Below are 25602 nucleotides of genomic sequence, written 5' to 3'. Positions count from 1 at the left end.
AAGAGGGGAGTTGCAACAAAATTCAGTGAACTTATCAGAGTTGAAAATTACATTTCCCATTTGAGGTTTGTCTTGGGCAACAGTCTATATGGTACGAACTTCAGTAAATAATCTCTGTTTGGCCTCAACATTTTTTTTGTAGGATTCGTGGCAATTTTGTAAGTAGTCTGATGGTCCTCCATCTAATCAGGAGGCTAAACTATGATCATATCAACCAATGATAACAAGGGCCAAATGCTTACTAGTAACTGCAGGAATGGGATCCCATAAAGTTATCAACAGCTAGTGCAGCAATTTGAAGAAAAAAATGTCACATCTTCTGCAAATTGCAAGTGGGTTATTTTTTGAAAGATTTGCAAGTGGGTTGTCCTCCCCTGCAAGTACTAATTCGTCCATGTCTGGATAAAATAGGCCATCGAGGGTAAGCACTTGACTCATCTCTTTTTTCCTTTTCAAACACCTCATGAAGATTCTTGGATGCTTCTGCTGATGAGAAAGATCGATCTCTGCACCTCAATATTTTTACTTACAAATTGTTTTCTTTTTAAGTGTCATGGTTCGAACTTTTGGGCAACATAATGTCATGGTGTACATGCTACTGCTAAGCCAACGAGTTCCTGAACACTTTTAAGAGTACATGGATTTACAATAATCATATCGGCTCGAGCTGGACCACTAGAATCGCTTCAGATGGACTCGTATCATTATACTAAGAAGAAGATAAGAGAGTCTAAGAAGACTCATACAAGCTCATTAGGAATGGTTTTTTAAAATCACCGTGGATGACAAAAGATACGGCCAGCAACCTAAGCATCTCTTCTGTGGGCCTCTTTGGCTCATGCCATACACCATAGTCTAACCTCATCTCCAATGTCCTGCATGATGCCACTGGAATTAGGTGAGGTCCCCTCAAACGCACAAGTAACCTATGAATGGGCTAATCAATTTTGCTAATTTGCTCAATAAGCAGTTGTATGTTTTAAGTTGACTGACAATTGACCAACCACGGCGACCTTCAAAGCTAGAATCAATTCCAATCAATGATGGCACATGGCACAATCTGAATGCTTTTTGTAAAAGAAAGATGTGAATCCCATTGTTCAACGTTGTGGTGCTAATTGCAGCACACTCAGTGTGCCTCCTTTGCAAGTGGCTGGCTGGTGCAGTGTCCTTATCCATGCCAACATGGTTTTGGTTGAGCCCATAGGAAAGAAACATTGACCAGACTATGGTGGCTAGATGACCCCTACACGACCTACCCCTTTCTCAGGAAATAAACATTATGAGAAGGCAAAGTGTTCCTGGTAGCTTCTTCATGGCGGAAGCAGTGACATTGCTCTGCTTCTCATTGTTGTTGTTCTGCTCCCATGCTCTGGTGTCTCCAGGAAGTAGCAATTCCACGATCGATGAGCTTGCGCTACTCGCCTTCAAGTCCATGTTGTCAAGCCCATCCAATGGCTTACTGGCATCATGGAACACTTCACACTTCAAGTCACTACTGCCGCTGGCCAGGAGTTGTTTGCAGCCGCCGGCAACCTGAGAGGGTGGTCTCGCTGCTCATGGGCTCCTTCAACCTTTCAGGACACATATCTCCGTCCCTAGGCAATCTATCCTTTGTCAAGAAGTTGGACCTTCATGGCAACCAATTTGTTGGGCAGATACCTCCGGAGCTCGGTCAGCTCAGAAGGCTTCAGATGCTGAACTTGAGCACAAACACTCTCCACGGGAGATTTCCTGCAGCCATGGGAGGGTGCACCAACCTCACTACACTTGACCTGAGCAATAACCTGCTACAAGGTGAGATACCAAATGAGGTAGGCACCTTGAAAAATCTTATTGATCTGAGGCTTCACAAAAATGATTTGTCAGGAAAGATCCCATTGTCTCTGACAGATTCTCTATCGATTGAGTATCTGTCTTTGAGAAGCAACAGATTGTCTGGGGAAAGACCAGTAGCTTTAGGCAATCTGACCAGCCTGAGGCATCTTGACCTTGCAAACAACATGCTATCAGGAGCTATCCCTTCAGCTCTGGGCCGGTTGTCCGGTTTATCTGTCTTCAACTTAGGATACAACAACTTAACTGGGTTGATCCCCACCTCCCTTTGGAACATTTCCTCTCTAACTGTATTTGCTGTCCAACAAAATATGCTTAGTGGATCAATACCTTCATTTGCATTCAGTTCTCTCCCACATCTCCAGACAGTTGCAATGGATGACAACGAATTTCATGGCTATATCCCCACTTCACTTGCTAATGCTTCTGATCTGTCGTTTCTTCAACTCAGTTATAACCGTTTAAGTGGCATTGTTCCTCTGGAGGTTGGAAGGTTAAGGAAACTCTACTGGTTACAGATCTCGAACAATTTGCTTCAAGCTAAAGAGCCTGAAGATTGGGAATTTGTATCCGCGTTGACAAATTGCTCCCGGTTACAAATGTTGGACTGGGGCGCGAATAAATTTAAAGGACTTCTTCCTGATTCATTTTCCAATCTTTCCAATTCACTAACTTTTCTCTCCATTTCAGTCAATGAAATTTCAGGAACCATACCTAAAGATATAGGTAACCTCATCAACTTGCAGTATCTTGATCTTAGTAATAATTATTTCACAGGAACTACTCCCTCCTCCCTTAGTAGGATTAAGATGAGGGACCGAAAAGACGTCCAGAGGGGGGTGAATGGGAGCCAATTAAAAAAATCATGAGCGAAACCGATTTGATTAAGTCCCAAGAGTACACCCAAACCCTCTCTTCTAGAGTGTGCAAAGTGTAGCTATAGCTGAGCTAGACACCAAGCAAAAACTCTAGGAGCAAGCCAAGAAGAGATCGGATCAAAAGCGGAGAGCAAGGAGCAAAGATAGCACGGTATATGAACACCGGTTAAACCGACGTGCGAAGAAAATCTTCACCGGTTCAACCGACGTCACAGGGCCGGCAGCAGATAAGAATCACTCACCGGTTAAACCGACGCTATGGTTTAAACAGCGTCGGTTCAACCGGCGATAGTACACCGGATGATCCGACAAAATCAAACTCAAACGTCGGTGCAGTTGTCCAGAGAGGCTCCAAAACGGACCAACTGAACATCGGTTAAACCGACGAAATCAAATTCGAAACACCGGTGCTGTTGTCCAGAGAGATCCCAAAACAAACTACTCGTAATACCGGTTGATCCGATATAGATGAACTTCTATACGCCGGTACAACGAGCAAAACAGCACGCAGGCACAGCTGGTGAAGATTCACCGGTTGAACCGATGCACGTGGAACCAATGCACCGGTGCAACCAAGCAGAAAAGCCAAAAAACCCTAACACGCGAAAAACCAACTCACCGGTTGATCCGACGCAACATATCACAAGCGTCGGTTTAACCGGTGATAGGAAAAACTCTGCCCGTGCCCAGAAACGATTTTTCAGCCCGCGTTCTTTGAAAAACTTGATGATTGGAGGATCAAATCAAGTCAAAAGAAGCTCAAAATTTGTAGACACGATTACAAAGACCTTGTGAACATATCTACGGAAGGAATCGACGAGTCACTCCATGATTTGAGAGGAATCGAGGAATTCCCGAGCAAGAATGGAGTTTTCTCAAGAACGCAAGAATGTCAATTCGAGGGAGCTCGTGAATCCTAGTGATCTTGCACTAATAAAAGCGGTTTGGATCCATCACAAAGAGCTCGGAAAGCCACCAAAATCTCGTGCTCGAAAACTCGTCAAACCAAAAACGAAAGTCATCACACGAGAGGTAAACGACCCATTGAATTTGACACAACATCGAAACCCCGGAGGGCACAAGGAGGATAGGGCCTCCTTTCCCAATCAAATTCAACACAAGGTCTCAATAATCCATGGTTCAAATCCTACCCTAGAGAAGAGAGGGAGGAAGAACAGAGAGAGAGAGAGGAGAGGTCTCCAGAAAAGAAAGCGCCCACCCTTGCTGCTGCCCTCCTCTCCCTTTTAATCTCCTAACCTCCCTGGCTAAAGACTAAACTACCCATAAGAGCTGAAATTAAACTAGAAGGCCCGTAGGGGCAAAACCGGAAAAAGATACAAGGACTCATCCGACGGCCAGGGTTCTTTCTTCGAGTCGAAGTCTTCTCCGCGATGCCGCCGTGGGGATGAGGATCCGGTCCGCGGTTTTTGGAGGGTCCGCGGAACTCGGGTAGGTGGCCGGTTTTGAGAAAACCGCCAAAACTCCACGCGCGGGAAGATTCCCGCCTCGGCCTTCTGGCGGCCCTAGACGCCGTCCGACGCCCGTCATCTCCTCGCCCGTCGCGAGGCCCTAGACGCCGTCGATGCCCGTTCCTCCGCCAGTCCCGAGACCGACGCCCGTGCTTCCACCACTTGGCGTCTTCAACCGCAGTCCGCCAACTTGGTTTTGTGGCGCAAACCAAGAAACCCGCCATCCACCGGCACTTGCGCCCTCGATCCAGGAGTGGACGCCACAGCTGCCGCCCGGCCCGAGCTCCGGTCCCGGCTGCCCTTCACCGCCGTCCACCGCACAGTCCATCGGCCATAGCTCCTCCACGGCAGCTCTCCGTCAACACTCGACGCCCGTGTACCTGCAACCAAAGACCAAGCACACGATCACACCGCACGGTTGACAATTCACTCATCACAGCCAGGAGAGGGTACTCAACATTCCTCAATCTCCCCCTTGATGAGTGCATTGTCAACACACCACTAACGAACCAAGAATGAACTAAGAGAGAAGCAAAAACCGAGAATAACAGGGAAGAAGGAGAACTCGAACAAGTGACAAAAGCTCGAAAGAGGCAAGAACAAGTCACTTGACCAAGCAAAGATCGATTTCCTAAGACAAGGGCAACGGCTCGACGCAATCGATCAAACACAAACATGACTCCTCAAAGACAGAGGCAGGGCTCGACACAGTCATGCCAAAAGCAAAGAGAAAACCAGGAGCTAAACAAAGCAGAAACTCCCACTGAAATATAAAGCAGGAACTCCCACTGAAATGCATTTCCCCCTTACCAGTGCAACTCTCATCATATGTATGCACTCTCAAAGCCCTGTGCACAACAAGTTTTTGAAACTCTAAAAAATCAAACAATTCTCAACAAGTTTTTAAAACTCTAAAAAATCAAACAATTCTCCCCCTTGTTCGATCACTAAACTTCTCCCCCTTGTTGGCACATGCACACATCAAGGCTGAACAGACCTAAAACTCCCCCTGAAACTGAGACTCCCCCTGAAGGTATGCTATGCAATGAATGCAATGCAGGAGGTGTAAGTGAAAGCATTCAGGGATACAAGGATATGAGCAACATCTAGTCACAAGCACGTGTGCATCCATAAACAAGACCTGCATCTAGCTCAACATGGTATATCAAATCATGTCTAGAGCTTAGCAAGTTCGGTTTAGCAGAAATAAAAGCATCACCCATGATCTAGCACCAACAAGTAGGGAATGGAAATCAGTGCTAATCAAACTCATACAGGTGAGCCAAAAACAGCCAAAACATGTTGCAAACACTCATTTTGCAATCAAATTATATCAAGCAATTATTAATGCCAGGGGTTGAAAGCTTGTCATGCTTTACTTAGCAACGATGCCAAGTATATGCCAAAGGCAATCAGAAGCTTAAGACACTCGTTTCAGTTATGCACAGCCTTGCCCGGGTTCTCACAAGTGCAAAGTGAGCCGTCCCGAAAGCTCGATCAGTGCGACAAGCAATCCCACCTGGATCTTTCCATTCCATTTCAAGCACAATTCAAGCAATTTTATCAATTTTACAAGTTAAGTATCAAGAAGCTACACTAGCATGAATAAAATAGCAAAGCATATCAACACGCCCTAACATGCTAGTAGCCATGACAGGGTGACCATGTTTTCGGATTTTTAAATCAAAATAGCTTAACTCAGAGGATATCATATACACAGTGGAGCAAGCTATTCATGATCATGTTTATAAACTCACACTAGCAAACACTAGGAGGTCATAGTAATGTATACAAGAATGCTAGTGCAAGTGAGGCAATGCAAAAATGCTGAAATGTACAATGCAAGTGCAAAATGCAGCTACCAAACCTAGAAAAACGAAGAGAAAAAGAATCAAGCCCTACAAAGCTAACCAAAGAAAAACTAGCAACTAAAAGGGGTAACAAACCCCAAGCTCCCCTCGCAAGCAAGCAAAAGTTTCATGCTCAAGTGGTTTGGTAAAGATATCTGCGGTTTGCCTCTCGGATGGTACATGGATCATGTCTATGTGGCCTCTCTCATGGTTATCTCGCATGAAGTGGAACCTGATGTCTATGTGTTTGGTTCTGGAATGGAGCACTGGGTTCTTTGCAATGCAAATGGAAGACATGTTGTTTAGAAAAATGGGAACCCTACCAAAACTCAACCCATAATCCTGCAAGGTTTGTTTCATCCAAAGAATCTGAGAGCAGCAGCTTGCAGCGGCAACATATTCGGCTTCTGTGGAAGAGAGCGCTACACTAGCTTGCTTGCGAGAGGATCACGAAACCAGCGATGTACTGAGAAAGTGACAAGTGCCAGAAGCCGACTTGCGATCCAACCGGCACCCACCAAAATCGGCATCCGAGAAACCAACTAAAGCAAGAGATGAATCCGCAGAATACCAAAGACCGAACTCAGGAGTGAACTTGAGGTACCTGAAGATGCGTTTTCACCACTTGCTTGTGTTAGGTGTGCGGTGAAGCCTGATACCGCGCACAGAGGCCGACCCCGAACTGAATGTCCAGCCGGGTCGCCGTCAGGTATAGGATGGAGCCTCTCATGCTCCTGTACTCCTTCTGGTCAACCGCCTCGCCATCCAAGTCCGCATCAAGCGCTGTCGATGTGCTGATCAGAGTCGGCTGAGGAGACAAGTCACTCATGTCGAACTTCCGCAGCAAGTCCTTGGTGTACTTGGCTTGATGGACGAACGTGCCCTAAGGAGTTTGCTTGATCTGCAGCCCGAGGAAGAACTGCAGCTCACCCATCATGCTCATCTCGAACTCCCTGGACATCTGCTCAGAAAACTTGGAAACAAGAGCGTGAGAAGAGCCACCAAAGATGATATCATTCACGTAAATCTGAACCAACAAAAAGTCAGAGCCAGAGCGCATGAGGAACAAAGTTTTATCAACACATCCCATTTTAAAACTTTGAGCAAGCAAGAAATTTTTAAGCCTATCGTACCAAGCTCTAGGCTCCTGTTTCAAACCGAAAGAGCTTTCTGAATTTTGTAAACTCTGTTTGGAAACTTGGGATTTTCAAAACCAGAGGGTTGTTTCACATAAACTTCTTCTTCAATAAAACCATTTAAGAAGGCAGATTTCACATCCATTTGGAAAACTTTAAAACCCTTGGAAGCAGCAAAAGCAAGAAAAATTCGAATCGCTTCTAAGCGTGCTACCGGGGCAAAAGTTTCCGCATAATCTATCCCTTCCTTTTGGCAAAACCCCTGGGCTACAAGTCGAGACTTGTTCCGCACTACCAACCCATCTTCACCTTGCTTGTTCTTGAAAACCCACTTGGTTCCAATGGGGTTACAAGCAGGTGGAGGTTCAACCAAAACCCAAACCTGATTCCTTTCAAAATTTTTGAGTTCCTCATGCATGACATTGACCCAATTGGAGTCAGAAAGTGCGTGTCCAACATCTTTGGGCTCGAAAGAGGCAACAAACGCTGAATGAGCAAAGCCAGCGATACTTGTTACCTTGGACCGTGTGACTCGCTCATTGAGGTCACCTAGCATCTGTTGAGGTGGATGACGACGCTGAATGTGTCGCGGTGCTTCCCTTGTCAAAGTCACCTCCTCCTCAACCAAACCTGGTGTCTCCTCAGATGCAGCTGGTGAAGGCTGAGTCACCTGCTCGATCGGGCCCCGTGAAGTAGATGTAGTTGGGTTGGGGCCGTCATCATCGTCCAAGCTCGTGACGGAGGCAGCTGGGTCCACAGCACGCGTGGTAGCCTCAGCATCACCCTCCGCAGCTTCTTCCTCCTAATCTTCAAAGATGGGGGTGCCGAACTCATAATCTCCTGCAACCTCAAAGATAGAAGAATTGCACGGCGCAGTCTCGTCGAAAGTGACTTCACAAGTCTCTCTGACGATGTTAGTATCAATAATCAGCACACGGTAAGCTCTAGAGTGAGAAGCATAACTAATAAAAATACCGTCAGACGATCGAGACTCAAACTTATCAAGATTTCCTTTCTTCAGCACAAAACACAGGCAACCAAAAACTTTGAGATGGTCAACACGGGGCTGGCGTCCAAATCGCAACTCATAAGAAGTCTTGTGCATGAAAGCACGCAAGAAAATACGATTAGACACATAACAAGCGGTGATAACCGTCTCAGCCCAGTACTTTCTAGGAGTCCTATGCTCATCGAGCATCGTCCTAGCCATCTCAATTAGCGTCCAATTCTTCCGCTCTACAACCCCATTCTGCTGTGGAGTGTAAGGGGAAGAATATTGGTGTTCAAGACCTTGATCACTGCAAAAGGTGTCAAAACGAGCATTTTTGAATTCTGTGCCATTGTCACTGCGAATCGCTCTCATGGCATGGGGTAGCTCGTTTTTCAACCTCAAGATCAAGTCTCGAACAAACTCGAAAGCCTCATCCTTGGTTCTCATGAAAAAGGCCCAAGAATAGCGAGAAAAGTCATCCACGATCACAAGAACATACCACTTCCCACCAACCGACATCACCCGAGATGGACCAACTGTGTCCATATGTAGCAACTCTCCAGGGTGAGTGGTCATCACTTGATTAATCGGTGGATGAGAGGTGGCAACCATCTTCCCGTGGCGACACGGGTGGCAAACATGATCCTTTTCAAACTTCAATTTGGGCAATCCTCGGATCAGGCCAAGTGAGCTAATTCTCGACAACAAGTCAAAGCTCAAATGTCCAAGTCTCCTATGCCACTTCCACAAATCAGAAGAAGGACCAGCCAACATGCAACAAGGAGGACCAAGAGAAGTTCTAGAGAAATCAACCAAGAAAACCCAATCGCGAGGTAAAATCCGGCAAACCAAATCTCCTCTAGAATCTAAAACACAAGAACAACCCTCCTTGAAGCGAACTTCAAACCCTTCATCAAGAAGTTGCAAAACAGAGAGCAAATTGAACCCAAGGTTCGAAACCAAAGCAACTTCTCTCAGGGTAAAGCGATCGGAAACACGAACAGTGCCAATTCCACGTACCTTTCCTCTTCCATTGTCCCCGAACACAATGTACTCCTTTGAGCGCATCGGGGTGAGGCTGGAGAACCACTTGTCATTCCCGGTCATATGGTGCGAACAACCGGAGTCCATGATCCACCTATTCTCCAAGCCTCCGGCCTACACATCAGTAGCGAGACAAAGGGTGAGCAAATGTCTCAACACTGGGGTTAGCAAAGTGTGAAGCAAACTAGTGTCGAGCCATTTGCTCTACAGAAGGGTTAGCAAAATCAAGCAAAGCGTATCCCCCGTCCCGTCTACCGCGAGGCTGACGACCACCACCGCGAGGAAAGCGTGGTGTCTCGTAACCTCCTCCAAAGCCTCGGTCCCGTGGTCCATAGCCATACTGAGGACGACCAGGAGCACGACCGGCACAGCGACCGCCCGCTGGAGCACGGTAATTACCACCGTCTCCCTGTCCTCCACCTACACGGCACGCCCTAGCATCTTGCCTACCACCACGCCGAGGAGGACCATGCACTCAAGCAGAGTCCATGTCCGAGTTACGTCTCTCCTGCTCACGCCTCACAGCCCGCTTCCTCCTGAAGCAAAACTCCTCCAAGTGACCGTCTCTGTGACAGTACTCGCAGTGGTACCTCACCTCTCTCTTGGGAGGTGGAGGCCCCGCCTTTGGACGGGAAGGAGCAGCCCCCTTCTTCTGGGCAACCTGGGCTGTGGCAGCAGGGAGCGTATCGAGGGGATTCCTCAGCTCATTGGGCTTTGGAACCCAAACCTGCTTCTGTGCAGGTGCCTTTTGTGGTTCTTTCAGCACACCATCCACGGGGTCAACAAGCGAAGGCTGCGTGCTCGTACTAGCAGTGTTTAGAGCACTTGGAACTCCAGCAGCCTTGCCGATCTTACCATACAACATGTCAAAGTCCGACTTCGTGTAGGTGTAACCGACCCCAAACCCATCACCACGCTTAAACTGCTTGATCATCATGCCCAACTGCGGCTCACTACTAGAAACCCAACTAAGAATCGCCCTAAGATATGTGTTCTCATTCTCCAAGTTGGCTTTCTCTACCGCAAGGTTATCCAAATCAGAAATCAGACCAGGACAAACATGACAATCAATAGGTGGGCTAGACTCCCCGACCTTAGTCTTCCCCAAAGACTTAATCAAGGCGTTCTTCTCATCTAGCTCCGACCTAAGCGTGGGACAAAGCTTACAAGCACCAAGCAAAACAGGCCTAGACCTAAGCTCCTCTAGCTCACACACACCAGTAGCAAACTTAGACTACAAAGAAGATAGATCAGACTTAAAGATGGAGCACTCATCACATTCAAGCACATCACTAACGATAGGAGCGTCCTTGGCCAGTTCAAGCTCATGCTTGGCCCTAGCTAGCTCGTGAGACTTGTCAGCCAGCAAGATCTTGGCAACATCCAAGTTCTCTACGTTCTCATCATGCTTGGCACGGAGAGCAACAAGATCATTCATGTGAGATATGCAGCCAGTGCACTCATCCTCACTAGATTTCTCTCTAGCACACGCCAGCTCAGCCCGAAGCCGCTTATGCTCTCTAGCTGCTTCCTTAAGCAGCTTTTTCTGATTGTCGAGAGCGGCGTACAACTCCCTAACCTCAGTATCAAGCAGGTCGATAGTGGAGTTTACCTCTGAATCACTCTCGGATCCAGGAGAAGAGTCGTCGTGCATCGGTGTAGCATGTCCACCTGGAGACGCACGAGAACCATTGGCCTCACCCGCCATGGTGCAGAAACTCTTGCGCCGACCAGCCGCCAAGCAAAGGCCGATGAAGCCGGTGGCTTCCTTGTCCCGCTTCTTCTTCTTCTTGTCATCGTCGTCGGAGGTCGATGAAGAAGAGCGGTCGATGTCGGAGCTCTTGTCAAGGTCGCTGAGCTGCGCCAAGAAAGCCTTCTCCCGCTTCTTGGCCTTGTACTAGAAGCGCTTCTTGATCGACTCCTTGTCGAAGCGCCCTCCCTTGTCCCGGTCATGGCTGCGGTGCTTGTGGCGCCGCCGCTCCTTGTTGGAGCCTCCCTCGTCGCGGTCGCAGTGGCGGTAGTAGTTGAAGTTGTTGTTCTGGCCACCGCCGGACTTCTTGGGGCAGTCGGCGACGAAGTGGTTCGGATCGCCGCAGTGGTAGCACCCGGGGTTCTTTCGCCTCTGGCTGTTGTGGTAGACACGCTGGAACTTGCTGATGAGGAGGCACAAGTCATCGTCGCCCAGCGTCTCCAACTGCTCATCTGTAACAGAAGGCAAAGAGGCAAGAGAAAAGCCAAGAGCAGAGTTAGCGTTAGAGCTCGATCCACCTGGGCCAGTCACAAGAGCGATGCTCTTGGAAGGAGGGGCACCATTGAGCTTGGCTCGTGTCTGGTTATCCACCTCAGTGGCCTTGAGCTTGCTGAAGAGCTCATTCACGGTCAGAGTCTCATAGCCAGCAGACTCGATGATCGTGTTCACCTTGAGATCCCGCACAGAGCGGTCAAGTGCGTAGAGCAACTTGAGAGCCTTCTCATGCTCTATGTAGTCAAGGGCATCAGCAGATCTATTAGCACTGACTTTGTTCACAATCGATTGAAACCGACTGAACATGTCGCCAATGCTCTCACCCGGCCCCTGTGTGAAGTTCTCATATTCACATCGGTGAGTCTCGAAAAGTCTAGCCTTAACCTGAGGTGTGCCCTCGTGGTAGTTCTCAAGGCACGTCCAAATCTTGTGGGCTTCCTGAAAACCCTGGACGCATGAGAACTCCGCACGAGAAACGCCAGCGAACAAGGCATTGACAGCCTTGGCGTTAGCCTCGTGCTCGGTCACTTGAAGAGGAGTGACCCGAACGGCAAGCACCTCGTAAGCCTGGTTCTTGGTTATATCCCAAACATCGGCTCCCAAGCTCTGCAAGAAGGCCCGCAAGCATAGTCCTCGCCGGTAAACACAGAGATCTTACCAAGACTTGCCATGGTCGCCAAATGGTTTTTGAACCAGTTAGGGTAATGAAAACCTTAACCAAGCTCTGATACCAATTGAGGGACCGAAAAGACGACCAGAGGTGGGGGGGGGGTGAATGGGAGCCAATTAAAAATTCACGAGCGAAACCGATTTGGTCAAGTCCCAAGAGTACACCCAAACCCTCTCTTCTAGAGTGTGCAAAGTGTAGCTATAGCTGAACTAGACACCAAGCAAAAACTCTAGGAGCAAGCCGCGAAGAGATCGGATCAAGAGCGGAGAGCAAGCAACAAAGATAGCACGGTATATGAACACCGGTTAAACCGACGTGCGAAGAAAATCTTCACCCGTTCAACCGACGTCACAGAGCCGGCAACAGATAAGAATCAGTCACCGGTTAAACCGACGCTACGGTTTAAACAGCGTCGGTTCAACCGACGATAGTACACCAGATGATCCGACAAAATCAAACTCAAGCATCGGTGCAGTTGTCCAGAGAGGCTCCAAAACGGACCAACTGAACACCGGTTAAACCGACGAAATCAAATTCAAAACACCGGTGCTGTTGTCGAGAGAGATCCCAAAACGAACTACTCGTAACACCGGTTGATCCGACGTAGATGAACTTCTATACGCCGGTACAACGAGCAAAACAGCACGCAGGCACAGCTGGTGAAGATTCACCGGTTGAACCGATGCACGTGGAACCAATGCACCGGTGCAACCAAGCAGAAAGGCCAAAAAACCCTAACACGCAAAAAACCAACTCACCGGTTGATTCGACGCAACATATCACAAGCGTCGGTTTAACCGGTGACAGAAAAAACTCTGCCCGTGCCCAGTAACAATTTTTCAGCCCACGTTCTTTGAAAAACTTGATGATTGGAGGATCAAATCAAGTCAAAAGAAGCTCAAAGTATGTAGACACGATCACAAAGACCTTGTGAACATATCTACGGAAGGAATCGACGAGTCACTCCATGATTTGAGAGGAATCGAGGAATTCCCAAGCAAGAACGGGGTTTTCTCAAGACCGCAAGAACGTCAATTCGAGGGAGCTCGTGAATCCTAGTGATCTTGTACTAATAAAAGCGGTTTGGATCCATCACAAAGAGCTCGGAAAGCCACCAAAATCTCGTGCTCCAAAACTCGTCAAACCAAAAACGAAAGTCATCACACGAGAGGAAAACGACCCATTGAATTTGACACAAGATCGAAACTCCAGAGGGCACAAGGAGGATAGGGCCTCCTTTCCCAATCAAATTCAACACAAGGTCTCAATAATCCATGGTTCAAATCCTACCCTAGAGAAGAAAGGGAGGAAGAACAGAGAGAGATGGTGGAGGCGCACGGAGGAGAGGTCTCCAGAAAAGAAAAGCGCCCACCCTTGCTGCTGCCCTCCTCTCCCTTTTAATCTCCTAACCTCCCTGGCTAAAGACTAAACTACCCCAAAGAGCTGAAATTAAACTAGAAGGCCCGTAGGGGCAAAACCGGAAAAAGATACAAGGACTCATCCGATGGCCAGGGTTCTTTTTTCGAGTCGAAGTCTTCTCCGCGATGCCGCCGTGGGGATGAGGATCCGGTCCGCGGTTTTTGGAGGGTCCTCGAAACCCGGGTAGGTGGCCGGTTTTGAGAAAACCGCCAAAACTCCACGCGCGGGAAGATTCCCGCCTCCACGCCATGGCCCTGGACGCCGTTCCCGCCTCGGCCTTCTGACCGCCCTAGACGCCGTCCGACGCCCGTCACCTCCTCGCCCGCCGCGAGGCCCTAGACACCGTCGACGCCCGTTCCTCCGCCAGTCTCAAGACCGATGCCCGTGCCTCCATGACTTGGCGTCTTCAACCACCGTCCGCCGACTTGGTTTTGTGGCGCAAACCAAGAAACCCACCATCCACCGGCACTTGCGCCCTCGATCCAGGAGTGGGCGCCACAGCTGCCGCCCGGCTCGAGCTCCGGTCCCGACTGCCCTTTACCGCCGTCCACCGCACGGTCCATTGGCCACAGCATCTCCACGACAGCTCTCCGTCAACACTCGACGCCCGTGTACCTTTAACCAAAGACCAAGCACACGATCACACCGCACGGTTGATAATTCACTGATCACAGCCAGGAGAGGGTACTCAATATTTCTCATAAGAGTTTGCAGTCTTTCTCTGTATATAGTAACAAACTCAATGGTTTGATCCCAGTGACAATAGGAAATCTTACAGAGCTAAATTATTTGGACTTCGACTCAAATACCTTCGGTGGTAGGATACCAAGCACACTCGGAAACATGACAAACTTGTTGGCACTAGTCCTTTCGGATAATAACTTTACAGGTCGAATCCCAATTGAAACATTCAACATCCAAACACTCTCTGGTATCTTAGAGCTATCCAATAATAACTTAGAAGGTCCGATACCACTAGAAATAGGAAATATAAAAAATCTTGTTGAGTTCCGTGCATACTCCAACAAGTTATCAGGTGAAATTCCTACCACCATTGGGGAATGCCTACTTCTCCAGAATCTGTATCTCCAAAATAACATGTTAACTGGTGCAATTCCCTCTCCCCTGAGTCAATTGAAAGGTCTAGAGAATCTTGATCTCTCAAGCAACAATTTATCAGGCCAGGTTCCTGGGTTCCTTGGGAACATTAGCATGCTCTACTATCTAAACCTTTCATTCAACAGCTTTGTTGGAGAAGTGCCAACCTTTGGTGTTTTTGCAAATGCTTCTGGAGTCTCAATTGAAGGAAATGGCAAACTTTGCGGTGGCATACCTGATTTACATTTGGCCCCATGTTCTTTGAAATTTCCAAAAAAAAAACCATAAACTTCTGGTGGTACCTATTGTTAGTTCTCTTGTTGCGACAATGGCCATCCTTTTGTTCTACATGCTTCTGACCAGACGCAGGAGAAAAGAAACAAAAAAAATCCTTCAACAACATTCATTCAAGGCCACCCATTGATCTCATATACTGAATTGGTAAGAGCAACAGATGGTTTCTCAGCTGCCAATTTGTTGGGTTCTGGATCATTTGGGTCTGTGTATAAAGGAGAGCTAGATGACCAAGCTGCTCAAAGTACGAATCTAGTTGCTGTGAAGTTACTGAAGCTTCATACTCCTGGGGCACTCAAGAGTTTCATTGCCGAATGTGAAGCATTGCGAAACATGCGCCACCGTAATCTTGTCAAGATAGTTACAGCCTGTGCAAGCATTGATGCCAGAGGGAATGACTTCAAAGCAATTGTGTATGACTTTATGCCTAATGGGAGTCTGGAAGGTTGGCTACATCCTGACACAAATGAGCAAACAGAGGAAAGGTCGTTGGATCTTATGAAAAGAGTGAGCATATTGCTTGATGTAGCTTATGCGTTGCAGTATCTTCATTGCGATGGCCCTGCACCTGTAGTACACTGTGATCTCAAGTCAAGTAATGTTCTCTTGGATGCTAGTATGGTAGCCCATGTTGGAGACTTTGGACTGGCTAAGATTATTGTTGAGGGAAGCTCAATTGTCCAACAGTCAACGAGCTCGTTGGGATTTAGAGGGAGAATTGGTTATGCCGCTCCAGGTTAGCCTAGTTCCCCACTTTCCTATGTATATGACCTGTTTATTTGTCTATCGCACCTTACTCCATTATCAAATAAACATGCTGATTAAAGATTATTTGTAGAAGTGAAATTGAGTACTGATATGTCATAAACCTGTAACTCATACTCTGAACAGTGCATATGAAAACTTGTTTAATATTTACCAAAATTCAATGCAACAGAGTATGGTGCTGGAAATGTGGCATCAACAAATGGAGACATTTACAGCTATGGAATTCTTGTGTTAGAAATGGTAACTGGGAATAGGTCCACTGATAGCATATTCACACAAGGAACGAGCCTCCGTGAATATGTGGCGCTGGCTGTAACACCCTAATTTTAAATTCTTTTCAAAACCGCGAAATAAAATTCTGAAAACTTTGAATTTCAAATAAAACTCGACTAAATCAGAATGGTCGAATTAAAATATCTTTCAAAATAAAAACCTTTCAAAAATTTCCAAGTCTCTCGAATGCATCTTCGAGTTGTTTTGGTTTTAATGGGGTATTTTTGCTCCTGTTGTGCCTTTGAATATTTTGAAATTCTCTTAAATTTGAACTCAATCTCACTTGAAAAATGTTTGAAGTTTTAAACCCTAAACGGGCCGCCTTCCCTATTTCTTCCCGCGCGGCCCGCTTCTCCTCGGCCTGGCCCGCCTCCCTTTTCTTTCCCAGGGCCGCCTCCCAGCCGCGCGGCCCAGTCTACCGCGCGTCGCGGCTGCCGGCCTGCTCCCGCACTGGAACCCGCCTCCGCCGCTCGCCCGCCTGCCTTCACCTCATGCCGGCGCCCCGCGCCCAGGCGCCGACGCCGCGGTCATCTTCCTCCTCCCGCCGGCCCCTACCTGCGCCCGTGCCACGTGGCCGACGAGCGCGAGTCCGCCCTCACTCCCCTCCGCCCCGCTTCCCTCTCCCGGCCCCTACCTTGCAGAGCCACGTGGCGCCCCTTTTCCCCTCCGCCGCGCGCTCGGCCCCTACCGCTGCCGCCATTAGAGCTCGGGAGAAGCTTCCCGAGCCGCTCTCCTCCCCGAACCGACCTAGCGCGCCTATAAATGAAACCCCTGTGCTCCTGTAGTCCCTTCCGCGACACCCAAGCACCCCCTTCGCTTCCAACCGAGCTCAAACGTCCCACCGCCCGTTTTCCTCACCCCCGGCCATCACCGCCCCACCGCTCAATTAGCCGCTGCCGACCGCCGCTTCGCTCAAATTGACACACTGGTGAGTTTTGCCTCAATCCCCTCTTACTCCTAGGCTAGATCCAGTAGTCTTTAGGACGTTCCCGGGGACGGAACGCCGGCTCCGGCATGTCGCTGCCGCGCGCAGAGGACGCTCCGCCGTGGCGGAGGTCACTGCCGCACCGTAGTCCCGCACGTAGGCCCTGTTTGGCTTTGCCATGCCTCGCGCGTGCTATCTTTCCAGGTTATGCCCAGAGTCGCGCTCAGAATCGCGCAAGCGCGCGACTCCGGCGAGCTCGACCGCCGCATAGCTGCCTCGCCGCTGCGCACACCACTCCGCCGTGCCGTAGCCCGCACAGAGCCCCTACATGAGTTTGCCATTGCGCGCGCTCACTCCCTGACAAAAACCCGAGCCCTAGCCGTGGACGGAAATGCGTTTATGCGTTTCTCCGGCGAAGCTCCGCCGCGGGAATAGCCCCGCCGGCGAGCAGCGCCGCCGCCATTGTTCGCGATCTTCCTGATCCGTCCGATCCAGCGTGGACGACTTGGATTGGAACGTGGAACGTTTAGGTCCGAGCCGCCCGATCAAGATCCAACGGTCCAGATTAGAAGATACCGGTTCGCCCGGGAACTTTTGTTAAAGAGCCCCTGGGTTTATTAGAAATCAACCCGTAGTCCAGCTCAGTTCAAAAGTATTTGCGAAGCAGCCCCTATTTTTACGCTTTAGCCTCTGTAGTTTTGTGATTTAAGGTCCGCCGTCCCTGGACGTGTAGTTTCTCATGTTAGCCCTTGGAACTATAGGTTCATTACGTTTAAGCCCCTGGAATTTTCTAAGAAACCTCTCCAAAGATCAGATTTTCACAGATATACCCCTGGCCCGAGGATATTTCCTGGTTTCGCAATTTCTCAGGATTTCAAACTTCTGCAAGCCATAACTTCTTTATTTTTCATCCAAATCAAATGATTCTTGATCCTAAAATTTTTTAAATTCAAGATCTTTCCAACCATACCAAATTTGCCCAATTCAAAATTCATTTAAATGTATTGTTTGTTTGTTTGTATTATATATCCGCGAGTGCTTGTACCGATAGTGATGTTTGCGACGTACGAATGTAGGAGTAAACGATGATGCATACGACGACGACCCCGAGGACCCGGACTACGAGGAAGAACCCATCGACAAGCCCGAAGGCAAGTCCAATCGCCCCCCTGATCATGTTGAACCCAAGTTTTGCGAATAATAAAATTGACCAACTAAACCTAACTTGCATGTGCTTTAATATATATATATATGTATATAATAAAATAAAACTATTTTGCGGGATAGTTATACCAAATGTTGATTGAGCCATTCCTTGATTTGTTTAACCCTAATCCTTGCTCAGCCTAGGATCTTTCATCTTTAGCTCCACTAAAGATGAGCGTATATACATTATGCTTAGGATTTAGCGCTACGCTTCTGAATAAACTATTTCAAAAGGATATTTCAGGTATTTGAACTCATTACAAAACTGTGTGGTTTTGTGTGAAGTCTTAAATGGCATGCTTTGGTTCAAAGGTTGGAAAAAGTAAAACTGATTTATCGTCGGGGTAGACAGGGCTATGTATCTATTTTGTACATACGCTAAGGAGAGTCTGCCCTAGCATATAAGGACTGTCATTGTGGTTATCACCTATTATTCTTAAGTGCAACCACACGTCCGACCTAGGACGGACTTGTTCACTTACTCATAGGTGTAGAGCCGCAATTTACCTTGGAGGCAGGGTGCAACGGACACCAGGAGCGGACCCGGGATCTGTGTGACGTACCAGAGTCTGGCCCCGGCACGGGATCTGTGTGACATACCGTGTCGTGACTGGATAAGATATCCTTGAGTATTGATTGGGCCCCTGGATGTTCCGTGGGTGATTGTTGGCTATACGACCTGTGAGTACGGGATCAAGTTGTGCTTGACGCAACTCAAGTACATCGTATGGGGAAAGTGTACACCCTCTATAGAGATATAATCTATCCGGATAGCCATGCCTGCGGTCTCAGGCATGCTATGGTGAAGTCACAATGATTAGTTTTAACGTGAGTTCTGTCGTATGTGTGAGTTTGGGGAGTTTTTCTTCTACTGAGATATGGTTGGACCTGTGTGATCTCGGGGACCCCATGGATTGGGACTTCCTGTAGCCTATGGAGATAGACTCAGAGGGAGTCGAACCAGCAAGACAGGAACTGGCGGGATTGAAGTATCTCCCCCAGAGCCCAAACCCTACTGTCTCATGACTTGACAAACCGCCATTTTTTTTCATTTCTCACTTTCAAAAGTAACCTAGCAAAGTCACACTTCTGCATAACAGCATTTTCGCAAAAATAAACCTAGAGCCTTTCCTTGCCTTCACCCTGTTGCATATAAACCAACTTTGTAATAAAGATAGGGCTTGCTGAGTACTTTATGTACTCACACTTTCGTCGTTGTGGTTTTTCAGCTGAAGACAAGGAATTCGACATTGACGCAGAAGAAGACGTGTAGTTAGGGTTTCGCTTGCACCCAAGCCGTTGCCGGTGGAATTGGGTGACCACGTAGGTTCCGCTGTGTATTTAAGTTTGCGGCCTATGAGCCGTTATGTAAGAACTCTGTGTACCTTATGTGCAAGACTCTGTCTCATGTCATGTTAGCGATGTATGGCTTTTGTATCATTCCTGTTCTCTGTGCGTATCAGCTACTGATCCAGGGACTGATACGGTAAGCACAGTGGATCTCCGAAACGGGTCTGAAACTGGCCCTACATAATAGAACATCAAATGTTATTGACACGTCTGTATTCGAGACTCAATGATGAACTTCATGATGGAGGAGATGCTTTGTTTAAAAGTAAGATTGATTGCCTGATTTCACTACTTAGGCTTGGACTGTCTTGCTCTGAGGAAGTGCCGTCTAGTAGAATGCCAGCTGAAGATATCATCAAGGAGCTTCTTGGCATCAAAGAATTTCTCCTGTAGGGAACGCAAAACACACATGATCCATCCATCCATTTGCTCGCTCGCTCGTTCTTCGTCAGCATACCAACTTCCACCAAAACTAAACAATAAAAACTGATGGCACCTTCACGAAAGTGTAGGGAAACGGGTAGGCTACGCTAGCATCACTACCGCATAAACCCAAGATACTTGCGAGTAGAAGATCATAGATCGTTACCACTAGACGCGCAGCGCAGCGGAAGAAGTCGCGCGTCGATGTAGAGGAAGTAGTCGATCACGTCCCACGAACCGAGCTCCTCGTACTTGATCCCAGCAGCCGATCAGCGCAGCAGTCGCAGCAGCACCTCCACGGAGTCCACACGTACGGGGATGAAACGCCAGGCGTCGGTGTGCTAGCACCGCACGCACGGCAAGGGCGGCGGCCGAGAGAGAGGGAGGGGCGGCGGCTAGGGAGGTGGCGCCGCTCAGGTCATCTCCCCCTTAGCCCCTCCCTCATATATATAGGGCGTACTAATGGGCTTCTATCTCATAGGCCCATTAGTAACCCTAATCCCTCTTGGATCAATATCCACTTGGGCCTTTAAACCGTATTGTGATGATGGGCTCTTGGGCATATCACCAACAATCTCCCACTTGCACTAGAGACAATCATACATGCAAGCTTTCCAACATTCCAAACCCCTTAAGTGTGTGACCCGTTAGGTTCATGTGTAGGTGGTCGTGATCGGAAATCATTTCCGAATCACAAGTCAATAGCGGCACCTAGCAGGGCATAGTGACTCACAAATACACATAAAGATCATATCGGCTGAACCATAGATATACTCATACACCGATCTCTTTGCCACACGATATCAGTCAAGCTCAAAGCGAGATGCGTGCCACCTTTGTGATAGCTCGACCATTCTCTCGATCTAATAGTGGATTCTATTCATAACTAACCTTTAGTCATCATGATTAACTCTTTAATCACTTTGGCATGGCCATGCACTTTCAAATCCAACTATCTCGAGGGGCCCAGAGATATCTCTCCCGTTATCTAGGAGGGGCAAATTCCATCTTGATCCGCTCACATCCCATTCCATGTTTCATGACATACCTGTAAGCTGCTTTTGTAACTACCCAGTCACGGAGTAGCGTTTAGCAGCCCCAAGATGCACCACTACACACAGTGAGAAACAATGGCGATCTCATGTCTAAGGATTCAGTAGGTATAACACTCAAGAACAACTGATGGCACATACAAAATAACAATCCCAACATTGTCTTGGAGTGGGTCAATCCAACACCATGTTCACCAACATGTGTCCACATCATTAATCCGATATCTCCATATCCATGATCCGTGAAACATGATCATCAATTAATGCATGTACTAGTCTCAACGTCGTTGTTGTCCCACACAACGACATAAACTAGGGATAATTTAGAATCATATCATTTTCAACAAAGAGTTTCACGAACAAGTCACATACTTGATAATCAATGTAAAATAATCATCCATGGAACAAATAACAATTATTTATCATTACATAAACATACTCATGACACAAAATCTCCCACGCACACTAGAATCACTGATGTAAGTATCTAATACCCATAGATCTCATGTGCGCCTCATGCTTTGGTTGTGGGAGAGGCTTCGTCAACGGATCAGCAACGTTTGAATCCGTGTGCACCTTGCAAACCTTCACATCACCTCTCTCAACAAAGTTACGGATGAGGTGATACTTCCGCAGTATATGTCTGGACTTCTTAGTTGTTCTAGGCTCCTTTGCTAGTGCAACGGCACCACTATTATCACAATAGAGGTCCACTGGACTGGACGCACTAGGAACAACACCCAAGTCAGAAACAAACTTTCTGATCCAAACAGCTTCTTTTGCAGCTTCGGAAGCTGCAATATACTCGACCTCTGTCGTCGAATCAGCCACCGTATCTTGCTTGGAACTCTTCCAGCTCACTGCCCCACCATTGAGGCGGAAAACAAAACCGGATTGCGATTTGGAGTCATCTTTGTCTGTTTGAAAACTAGCATCGGTGTAACCCTTTACAAGGAGCTCATCTTCGCCTCCAAATATTAGGAACATATCCTTAGTTCTTCTCAAGTACTTAAGGATACTCTTTACAATTGTCCAGTGAGGTTCACCGAAATCTGACTGATACCTGCTCGTAACACTTAGAGCAAAGGAAACATCTGGGCGCGTGCAAAGCATAGCATACATGATCGACCCTATGGCTGAAGCATAAGGAATCGTACTCATCCTCTTTTGCTCATCAGGTGTCGTAGCACACTGACTCTTGCTTAGAGTAATGCCATGTGACATTGGCAAGAAACCTTTCTTGGAATCTTGCATATTGAACCGATTCAATATCTTGTCAATGTACGTGTCTTGGCTCAATCCAATTAGCCTTTTTGATCTATCTCTATAGATCCTAATACCCAGAATATAAGCCGCCTCTCCTAAATCCTTCATCGAAAAACTCTTTTTCAATGAGGTTTTAACGGCTTCAAGCATTGGAATATCATTTCTGATCAGTAATATGTCATCCACATATAGGACCAGAAACACAAGTGCGCTCCCACTAGCCTTTTTGTAAACACAAGGCTCATCTTCATTCTTGATGAAGCCAAACCCTTTGACTACTTCATCAAAACGAATATTCCAACTCCGAGATGCTTGCTTCAATCCATAGATGGACCTCTGAAGCTTACATATTTTCCCAGCATTTTTAGGATCGACAAAACCTTCATGCTGTGTCATATACACATCCTCACTTAGATGTCCATTAAGAAAAGCGGTTTTGACATCCATTTGCCATATCTCATAGTCATAATATGCGGCAATTGCTAGGAGAATCCGAACAGACTTTAGCATTGTGACGGACGAAAAGGTTTCCTCATAGTCAACACCTTGAATTTGTCGGAAACCTTTCGCCACCAATCGTGCCTTATAGATGTGAACATTTCCATCCATGTCTAATTTTTTCTTAAAAATCCACTTACAGTCGACAGGTCTTACACTGTCAATCTGATCGACCAAGTTCCAAACTTGATTATCATGCATGGATTTTAATTCGGATTCCATGGCTTCAAGCCATTTGTCAGAGTCGGGTCCCGTCATTGCTTCTTTGTAGGTCAAGGGCTCATCATTTTCCATCAATAATACATGGCGCTCCTCCGTAATAAGGAGGTTGAGCTTGTCAGTAGCGCGACGTGCCCTTATAGACCTTCGTGGGGCTGGTGCCTCAACTACGGGTTGTGCAACATCTTGCACATCCCGTGGATCTTCAGTGGGTGCTGAAACAGTTTCGGGTGTTTCCTGAATTTCTTCAAGTTGCACCTTGCTCCCACTAAATCCTTTTGAGAGAAACTCCTTTTCTAAGAAAACACCATTGCGAGCGACAAACACTTTGCCTTCCGCCTTATTGTAAAAATAATATCCTTTGGTTTCCCTAGGATACCCCACAAGGAAACATTTGTCTGACTTTGGAGTGAGCTTATCTGACATCAAACATTTGACATAAGCCTCACATCCCCAAACTTTGAGAAAAGATAATCCGGGACGCTTCCCAGTCCATATCTCATATGGTGTCTTCTCAACAGACTTACTTGGAACCCTATTCAGTGTGAACGCAGCAGTTTCAAGAGCATAACCCCAAAATGACAATGGAAGATCAGCTTGGCTCATCATGGACCTAACCATGTCTAACAAGGTTCGGTTCCTCCGTTCGGATACCCCATTCCATTGAGGCGTTCCGGGCGGAGTTAGCTGCGGAATAATTCCACATTGCTTCAAATGATCACCAAATTCAAGGCTCAAATATTCTCCTCCACGATCAGATCGCAGAAATTTAATTGTCTTGCCTAATTGATTTTGTACTTCATTATGAAATTCTTTGAACTTTTCAAACGATTCAGACTTGTGCCTCATTAAGTAGATATAGCCATATCTACTAAAGTCATCAGTGAAAGTAATGAAGTACTGAAAACCACCTCTGGCTATTGAGCTCATTGGTCCACATACATCGGTATGTACAAGTCCCAACAAATCACTCGCCCTCTCACTCTGACCAGTGAAAGGCGCTTTGGTCATCTTTCCAAGCAAACAAGACTCACATGTGTCAAATGATTCAAAATCAAATGAGCTTAACAATCCATCTTTATGGAGTTGTTCAATGCGCTTCTCATTTATATGACCTAAGCGACAATGCCAAATAAAAGTGGGATTCAAATCATTTGGTCTAAGCCTCATAGTATTAATGTTACAGACAGATTTATCCTCAAGATCAAGAACATATAATCCATTCACCAATGGACAATGAGCATAAAAAATACCATTGCAAAAGATAGAACAACGTTTGTTCTCAATTACAATCTTAAAATCACCAACTTCTTCCAAACATGAAGAAGAAATAATGTTCTTGCTCAAAGCAGGAATGCAATAACAATTATTTAATTCCAAAACTAATCCAGAGGGTAGAGACAAGTGGTAGGTGCCGACCGCCAACACCGCAACCTTTGCGCCATTGCCGACCCGAACGTCCAACTCGCCTCTTGCAAATCTTCTAGTCTCACTTAGACCCTGCAACGATTTGCAAGTGTGAATCATCGATCCAGTATCAAATACCCATGATTCACTAGAAGATAATGCAATATTTATTTCTATAACATTTATACCTGAAGTGGAAGTCTCACTTCCCTTCTTCTTCTTCTTTTCTTCCAAGTACTTCTTGCAGTTCCTAGACCAATGTCCCTTTTCATGACAGTGGAAGCATTCATCTTCAGAAGTAGGGCCAGATTTGGCCTTAGGTGCTGGCTTTAGCTTAGAGCCTGAGGACTCACCACCGGAACTCTTTTCCTTGCCTTTACCTTTGGGATTAGGAGGCGTCCAACGCTTCCTCTTTTTGTTCCCCTTCTGAATCATCATCACATGATTGGGATTCTTCTTAATGCTCTCCTCTGCTGTTTTTAGCATCCCATGCAACTCACTCAATGTTTTATCCAAGCCATTCATCTGAAAGTTCATGATAAAAGGCTCATAGCTCGCCGGGAGCGACTGGAGAATAACATCAGTAGCCAAGTCTTGGTGAAGTTCAGAACCAAGTCTATCCAAAGTCTCAATGTAACCAATCATTTTGATCACATGAGGACTGACTGGGCTACCTTCTGCCAGCTTGCACGCAAACAAGGATTTTGAGATATTGAACCTCTCAGTCCTGGCTTGGTTCTGAAACATCCCACGCAGCCCCTCGATCATGGTATGAGCATCCGCATGCTCATACTGCTTCTGCAGATCAGGGGACATGGTGGCGAGCATCAGACAACTGACATCAAGTGAGTCATTGCAGTGCTTCTCATAAGCTCTGCGATTAGCAGCAGTTGCATTGTCAGGGAGATCATCAGGATATGGCTGCTCAAGAACATACTCATTTTTCTCTTGCCTGAGAACAATTCTCAGGTTGCGGTACCAATCAATAAAGTTTGTTCCATTCAACTTTTCTTTCTCAAGAACAGAACGCAAATTGAAAGCGGAATTGTTACTGGCAGACATGATCTACAACATTAAAGTAAAGCAAGATTTCAGCACTAAGTTTATGTAAAGACTTTCATTAACTGATTTAACAAAATACAACCTACTATATCAAAGTCATCTTCCCTCTAATGACATATAGTGGTTCAAGATCCATAATCACTAAAATTCTAGTGAGCTTTAGCATCACGGCTAGAAAAGTAGTGATACAAGTAAGTAACAAATTACTAATCACATCTCTATG

General features: G+C 46.9%; 1 pseudogene; it reads left to right on the top strand.

Moving 5' to 3' along the window:
* Positions 1-1258: 1258 nt before the first annotated feature.
* Positions 1259-19845, top strand: LOC120645727 (annotated as a pseudogene).
* The last annotated feature ends 5757 nt before the right edge of the window (positions 19846-25602 follow it).

This window comes from Panicum virgatum, chromosome 8K (assembly GCF_016808335.1).
Source record: "Panicum virgatum strain AP13 chromosome 8K, P.virgatum_v5, whole genome shotgun sequence".
Lineage (NCBI taxonomy): Eukaryota > Viridiplantae > Streptophyta > Magnoliopsida > Poales > Poaceae > Panicum > Panicum virgatum.
Note: the sequence above shows the minus strand (reverse complement) of the source record. Positions and strands in the feature narration are given on the sequence as shown.